We start from the raw sequence: 8,340 nt of genomic DNA, 5'->3' as shown, positions 1-8,340 counted from the left end.
CAATTCAATTCCTGGCCACCATGAGCAGCTGACTTCAGGCACCAAAGAGGGTAGCAGGGGGCAAGCAGGACAGCTCCCTTCACGGATGGTGTCACAGTATCCCCGTTCAGAGTTTACATCAAATTGCACCCTTAAAGTTATTTGACTGCAATAAACTGTACTGGAGCTTGTCCTCTCTTCCTTATTTCTTGGTAGCCAAGAGAAACTTCGCTCAGCATGTGTCCAGCAGCTTGTCCTGTGAGTGCAAGCATTCATAGTGCAGCACATTAGCCAAAAACTTAAATCCCCCAGAACGCTCAAACACGTGGACTCTTTCCTGCCAGCTGTTGTAAAATGCTTTGACTGTTTTCCAGTGCATACATTATGGAGTACATAATGTATCCAAGATGGATGAAGATTTTCTCCCTGAACACCAGCACAGCAAAGACGCCTGTGCTCTGAAAAGTGAGTACTTCCTCTGTAAGCAAACAGTGCTCAGCTTCCCAGAGCTGTTCCAGTTCATACCTGCATCACTCACCAGCTCACTGGCAGAGAACAACCTCCAGTCTGCTGGTCTGATCTCAAAGGGTGCTTTCTGGTAGAATAAAAAGTGAAAATAGCTGTAAACTCCAGGGAAATGGTCAGTGCCTGATCCCTCTGCAGTGTGTGTCTTGTTGAGCTTGTCAGATTTTGCAGAACAAGTCCCAGAGTGTTTCAGGTGCTGAAGGACTGATATTTTTCCCTTGATTATATTAGTTAATCTCCCAGTATTGAAAAAAATATGCATGTATTGGAGCATTTACCTAGGGGCCCACAGGCAGCATTCTCCATGCTTCATCTAGAATTTGATTCCTGTTGGCCACAGCTTTGATTAAAGGAATAAAAATGTCACTTACCAGTAGCCATTCTGGTGTCGGAATTAGAGTTTTGCTGTTCCCTCAGCAGGGCTGAATCTGTTCAATGTCTGCACAGGAGATGTGCAAGGGGGATCTCTGAATACTGAAATAAGACTTAAGCCACTATATCAAATTAACACAGACCACACCTTTTTCCTGGTACCTTCCTAGAGCTGCCAAGACTGTTTAAATTATGATTTTTTTCATGCTAGTAGGAAAGCTGTGTACAAAAATGTGCTCTGATTCAGGACTGTATTGCCAAGACTGAAAACGAAGAGAAGTCAAAATTATTGTTCCTCCAGCAGTTTCCATTTTACAGCACGTCAAAGTCAAGTCTTTCATAAAACAGCTCCCCAACAATAAGGAGTGCAACAAATCATTCACCAGCAGTGGAAGGAAAAATTTCCATTTTCTTTTAATCCATCCACCAGGCACGACAATAGCACTATAGGATGCTGCATTTAATATGCATGCTGTGTTCACATAGCAGAAGAACTAATTCTATTCCAAAGAGGAATAACTGTTGACACTAACTCTGGATTTCCATGGGGCTTGCTCCTGAAGTTTCAATTTTAAAATGCATTACAACGGTGGGTTTGTACTTCTGTCCTTTTCATCCCGTTTTATTTGTGCAGTGAATTTTAGAGTAAAATGGACATAAGTGTGACCTTTCTTGTCACAGAACAGGAAGATGCATGATTCACAACATGAAGAAGCTGAACTCTGTACCAGCATAGTGAATGTTACTATTTCAAAGACAAAAAAAAAAAAAAAAAATCATGTGCAATTTCCCTTGTGTATGGCTGTGAAGTCCATGCATATCCACAAAGGTAGCACAGTGCAGCCTGGTAACAAGGCAGATCAGAAGGCTCTTTAATTGCAGTCACTTCTATGCAATTACTGAAATCCATTATATGGTACTGAATACTTCAGTACATACCCTTATAAACACCATTTATACATTTTTCATCCTTTTATGCACACTGCTACTTCATGCTGCCTACTGCACCATGCTTCTTCAGTTAGCTACTGACTTTTAGTTTTACTAAAAGCTAGTATTTTTTTAGTGGATGCTCAGGGTTTTTATAATATTGCCATTAAAACTATTGTTTCCCATTTCACTGAAACAAACTGATTCAAAACTGAGGTCTGAGCCTTCCTGCCAACACTTACCAGGAGGAATTGGATAAAGTGGTGGAGTTGTACCTCTTTTCAGGAGAAATAGAATAGCCAACATTTTCTCATGCAGGCAGAATTTTCTATCTGGTCACAGAGGGGAAAGCCTCCTTTCATTCGGCAATGCCTGGTTTGCAACATGGAAGATGAGTCACCTCCAAGCAGGAGTGTTTTCCTCCTCCAAGCACTTACTATCAAAATCAGTGCTAATGGGTATGTGACAATACAATTTGGAAAAAAAAATATTATTCATATGCTTAATACAGTCTTATATTTCAAAATTAATTTAATGGTGGAATTATAGTATTTTACTCATATATGCATATAAATGTATAGATATGATAGCTAAAAATTGAATCTGGAATAAGTTTTTTTATACAAATTTTTAATACAAAGGCTCACAAAAGACAAAAATTGTCTTAAAATTTCTCAGTGTTTGTGTCTCCAGCCACCTGTCACAATCAAATTTAAAGTGTTCATCTGTGAAAAGAAAAGCATTTATTCAGAGATGTTTTCTAAGACAAACAATTTTGCAGACACATTCTTTGCATAGAAGAGATTATGTTAGGTATTAAAGAGGTCAGTAGGGAAGGGATAATCTTTATCACATTAAGCTGGAAACCTCTTAAAGTGTGAAAGGTCTGTGTCCTTCAGCAGTGCTTTTCTTTTAGCCAAAAATACACAAGGGCGGTATTTGAATTTGCAGATATTTGAGAAAGTGAAACTGTACATGAAAGTGCACTGTGGCTGTATGAGTGATGCAGCAGGACTTGGAAATAGTGTGACATTAGTGATCACTCACGGGACCCTGAATTGGCTACATTCATGGTGGAAATCCTGGTTTATTCTAGATATAAACACGTACATCCATCAGGTGACACACAGCCAGGATTTCTGGAGACACCAAGTGATTCTAAAGTCCTGCTTTAGGTGGTCAGCATGCCTCAGGGCCACACTTAACATCTGAGACAGCAAATATTCTAAGAACTCTTTTAATGTAAAATACAATTATTATTATACACACATGTAGAAATTTAGAAATGTGATGTTTGTCCCTGCTTTGCACCTGGTGTTTGCTATTTGTAAAATGGACAAGACATGTAAAGTTAACAGAATATTAATACTATACACTCACTTTTCAAACATAGAAATCAATATACAAGGGCTCACCAGTTTCTAAAGTTTAGGAGAAAAGCACTGGAGATTTTTTTTTTTCAGATGCACTCCATCCCTGCACTATTTAATCTAGACATAGAAGAGCAGTGGGAGGAAGGAAGAATTAGTCTTACAAGATGCAACTTGACTTCAAAAGAGATTAAGGCTACTTAATTACACCAGGATATCCCCCTACTGATTTGCTAAGTCTGTAGTTAATCTGAACCTAAGTGTACATCTAGAAATGGACAACAAAACATAAAAATCATTATAATTAATGTAAACCTCCTAATAATTAATATACAATTTTCTTATCTAAGACATCCTTTTATAATTATTATATGGGAAGCTAAGAATAATTACTTTTAAACGTTTTATACAGGCAAGGGAAAGATGGATTTTGCAACTAATAAATGACTCTAAATCAAGAAATCAAAGACCTTATTAACTCATCATATTAGCATGTGCATTTTCAAAGGGTGCTCTCCACCCACTGATATCAGCTGAATTTTAGCTCATCTCCATCATACAGAGATTTCATCATGGAAGTATAATTTAGAAAAGCAAAAATATCCATATTGCAGTCTTGTTTATCTTTTGCAACATGATGTTTTGTTCTTTGGAAATTATAATTTGATCCTGTATCTTATTCAAGAGTTTCTGGTTATTTTTTAATGAGTGCTACAAATCAATGATCACAGAAATCATTAGACCAGTGTGCATGTTAGAAACATTCTCAAGTGAAGCTTTCATTTTTGGAAAAAAGCATGCATTAGCAATATTACCATAGTGATAAAGAAAGAAAGAAAATCTGTGTTGTTCTCTGTGTAAATAGCTTTCACACTGGACACACCTCTCAGTCTAAACAGTTTCTGTGAACACATGAGCTCAAATGAAGCTATTTCTGCTCCGAGTCTGCCAGCTCCTGAAGAGACTGAGAAGGAGTAAATCCAGGAGGCAGAGTAGTCAAACTTCACACCCAAAAAGGATGCTCAGATGATATAAAAACAAAATGACTCATGCTAGCCATAGAAGAGTAGAATTTCATTAAAACCTGCAAATTGTGCACAGTTCCTCCCTTCTCCCCACTGACACAAGTGCAAAACCCAGAGTTTCATTATGGTTATGCCTCCTTTGAATTCCACTTCCCCTTTATTCCTGTAAATCAGGCAGTTTATCCTATTAGCCAGCCTCACAAATTCACTGTCAGGACTTTGAATACACTCCCAGGGGTTTCACTGGCCACATCCAAGGCAAAGGTGATTTGATCTGTTTTGAAGAAAGGTCTGGAAAAAGCTACAATGAGGCTTCTCCCTATGGGATCTGCTTGAAAGCTGAAGCTCTCCCTCTCAAGCCAGGCACGACAGGTGCATGGAACCTGATGGAGTGCACCTGCAAGTGCAGTGGGAACTGCCTGATGTCACTCTGATGCCACTAATGACTGCCTTTGAAATGTTGCAATCTGGGGACATTCTTAAGCATTGGGAAAAGGCAAATGTCACTCCTGACTTCAAGAAGGACAAGAGGAAGAGCCCGGGGAACAACAGGCCAGCCAACCTCACCTCAGTCCCTGGGAAGATTTCCAGAGTAAATACTGCTGGAAGCCATTTCAAAGCACATTAAGGACAAGGAGGTGGCTGGGAATGTCAGCATGGATTTATGAAAGGAAAATCATGCTTGACTGATCCAATGGCCTTCTGTGGTGTGATCTGTGCTTGGGATTGCCCCAACCCACATGCAAGACCTTGCAGAGAAATAATTCGTTGCCAAGCAGAATGTCACAGAACAGGACAGATAAGACTGAAAGGTCCTGAATTTTGAAAAAGGTGGTAATTTCTTTCTGACTCTCATGAAAACATTGAAACATCTTCAACTTAAGTGCTGTAAGTACATTTAATCTATCTCTATCCTAAGCCATGGAAATGGCCAGTACTATTGAACCATGGCTAACATATTGTTCCTTTTTTGCCACTTCCTTACACACTGAAATCTTTCCACAGCCCACTCATCCAGTGCAAGCCAGTTTTCTTTCTCAAAACCTTACTCAGATTCACCATTCTCATACAAGCTCTTAAATATACTTTCACACAAGATCCTCTCCCCTGCTTATGACAGACAACTGCTCCCCACCATTAAAACAAGGAGACAACTGAAATACAGGGAAGGCACATTCCTCTTGTTCAAAGCACATTGTATTGTTTATCTAATAAACTATCATTTCAAATAAGGATTTCTTTTTACATATTCATAAAGCTGCTGCTGTAGCATTTTCAGACACCATCTGATCTACAACCCTGCCAGAGAGCCACTGTGACAACCCTCAGCCTGATACTACGAGGCAATGAGGAGCCAGTCCTACCCCCACTGAATGAAATGGAAAGATTCCCACTCACTGCAATCACATAGATATGATCCCACGTTCCAGTGCTTCCATTCAGTGACATCATGCCTTGAAAACAGGAACTTTTAAAAGAAAACAAAAATCCAAACCCTCAAACAGAAATAAAATGCTTGATGCTGTATCTGGAAATCTGCACATCTAGCAAAGCTGGTGTGTCTTTTGTTGAGAAGACCAGACATTTCCTCTGGCAGCAGTGTTATTGCCACAGTTTCCTTCAAGCAAGGGTCTCTCACTGATTATCTTTCCTCTGACCACTGTCATTTCTACTGACAAATTATAGGCCTTTATCATCTTCCTGTTAGCTTGAAAAAATAAAACACTTTGTTTTAAACAGTTTCAATTCTGTGCATCCATCAAGAACAAGAGCTCACTCTTCACACAGAGCCACCTGCTGACAGCCAAGTATATTCACACATTAAATTTGAAGTATCTCTGTTTCTGGGAAAACAACATTTCTTAGCATTTTTTTCCTCTTTATCTGTATCAAAGGGCTTTGAGGGACAGAAGTTAAAAAGCAGGTCATTAAAAACAAACATAACTTTGCAGAAGCCCTGTTGAATTGTTAAATATTTGTAAATCTGCACAGCTTTGAGAGTGATGTTTATTTCTGCTTGGAGCTGTATGAAGAAATGAGAATGGTGCATACACAGGACAGTTCCATCTCTGTCTATTTCCTTCTCAGAGCTGTAGGGAAGAAGTCTGCCAAAACCTGATGCAATTATTGATCCAGCAGCATTTGATCCCTTTCTGTTCCTGTCATCCTGAAATGTCTCTGGTGGCTGCATCAGGCTCTCTTGTCTTCCCTCACACCTTGCAGCTCAGGGGCTGTGGAGCTGTAACTTGCCCTAAATAGGAGCCTGCCCATACACAAAAAAACCCCCTTTTTTGGAGACTGACTCAGCCAGCCTGGCTTGCCAACAGAGGGCAGCTCTAGGTTGGGATGGGTTTCAGTTCCCAGGATCCCCTCACCCGTGCTGCCTCCGGGATGCACACTGCCGCGCCCAGCTCCTCCATCGGTCCCGGTCAGCCGGCCAGAGAGAAACAGGCCGACCCTGCACCTCTGGCATTGCTGATGTGCTGCAATACGGAGGCACAACAGGAGCACCTCAAAGCCTTGCCCTGCATCTCTCCCCGAGCTCTGAGAGAAGAGTGCATTGCTGATGATGCATCTCTTTGGTTAAGGCTTGTCAGCTAACACATGGTCACTGCACGCTTCATGCTTCTCCTCTTGCAAGAGAATGTGTGTCAGGAGGGAAAGACTAAACACAGCATCTGAGACAGGGAAGATTCATTATGGATTGTGGCTCTACATGTTCCCACTGAAAGGAGCAAAATGCACTTTTGGCACTGACAGGGAGAGCCAGCATCACAGAAAGGCAGGTGCCATGCAGAAAAGCCAATTAGATATCAATATAGTTCATGTGTGGAAACAGGGTAAAGTGCTTCAGCTATATTTGTGGAAATAACATGAAATACAACCAATCTCTACAAGGTTGTGCCAGGGACAGCAACGAGTTTCAGAACAAAATGTGAGATTGGCCCAATAAAATGTTTCTAAAAGGAGAAACAAGTAGGCAGTGTCTGGCAGACCTTAGCAGAAAGGGACAAAGTCTTCACAAGGCACCTGCAGCCAAGAGCCTTTAGAATCCACGCTGAGCACATCCAAGCTCCCAGGTCTGTCCCAAACATAGCTTGCTCCAAGGAGCTCTTCCAGGGGATGCAGCTTGGAAGGCAGACAGAACACATATTTCATCTGTATCCCTCCCTCTACACTTCCTCTAAAAATTGAACTTAACTGGCATAAAACTCAGAGTTGAAACAGGCTGAACTTTTACCTTGCTAATGGCAGCATATTGTGCATATAATCTCTCCCCTGATCTCTCCCCCAGTAGTTCCCAAGAGTGACTACATCAGCATTACTTTCTTCTTTTTTTATAAACAAACAAAAAAAATCCCAACACCAAAACATTCAAAAATTATGATTAGGCCAAAGTTAAGCTGAGAAAACTGTTGAGACAGAGGCCTTGGCTGAGTGCCCACCAAAATCAATAGGAGTCTTTCTGTTTCCTTAATGGGCTTTGGCTGAGCTCTGAGTGCAGGGGGTGGGAAGGTGGTAGAATCTGTGCTGATTATCCACTGACAAAGACGTGTTTGATATAATCTGCTGCCATCTGTCTTTGTTTTGCTAAACCACTCAGCTGGGCCTAAACAGAAAACCCATCAGCTGAATAAAGAAGTAATTATTGAAAGAGTGATCCCTTTGCATTTCTCACCTTCTGCAAGATTTATCCCCACTGACCATGTGGGAGATTTCCCTGCATGATTACAGCAAACCACCATGGCACTGAGCCTATGGCTGTCACATACATGTGTGTGTCAGGCAAGCCATAAAACAAAATAGATTTCTTCAGTCTCAAAGAGCTGCTGTAAGATTCCTGTAGTATCTGTTAGGAGGAATGTTCAACAGTGACCACGAGATAAGGCTGGCAGCCCCGTCACCTCAGCGTGTTCCAAAGTGATGAACAGCTGAATTTCTCAGGAATCACCCAGACTTACTATCAGTGCTCTAGCTCCACCATAAGTGAAAGGGTGTTGTAACTCCATGCTCCATGGTTTGTTGGACAGATCCTCTGATGGCCAGAATCAAATCCAACAGAGCCACATCTGTGTGGGCTGGGGCTGGTGGGGGAGGCACAGCCAGCCCTGAGGGTGTGAGGTGACAAGGACTTTGGA

Source organism: Haemorhous mexicanus, chromosome 1 (assembly GCF_027477595.1).
Source record: "Haemorhous mexicanus isolate bHaeMex1 chromosome 1, bHaeMex1.pri, whole genome shotgun sequence".
Classification (NCBI taxonomy): Eukaryota; Metazoa; Chordata; class Aves; order Passeriformes; family Fringillidae; genus Haemorhous; species Haemorhous mexicanus.
The sequence above is the reverse complement of the archived record's forward strand: the minus strand, read 5'-3'. Positions refer to the sequence as shown.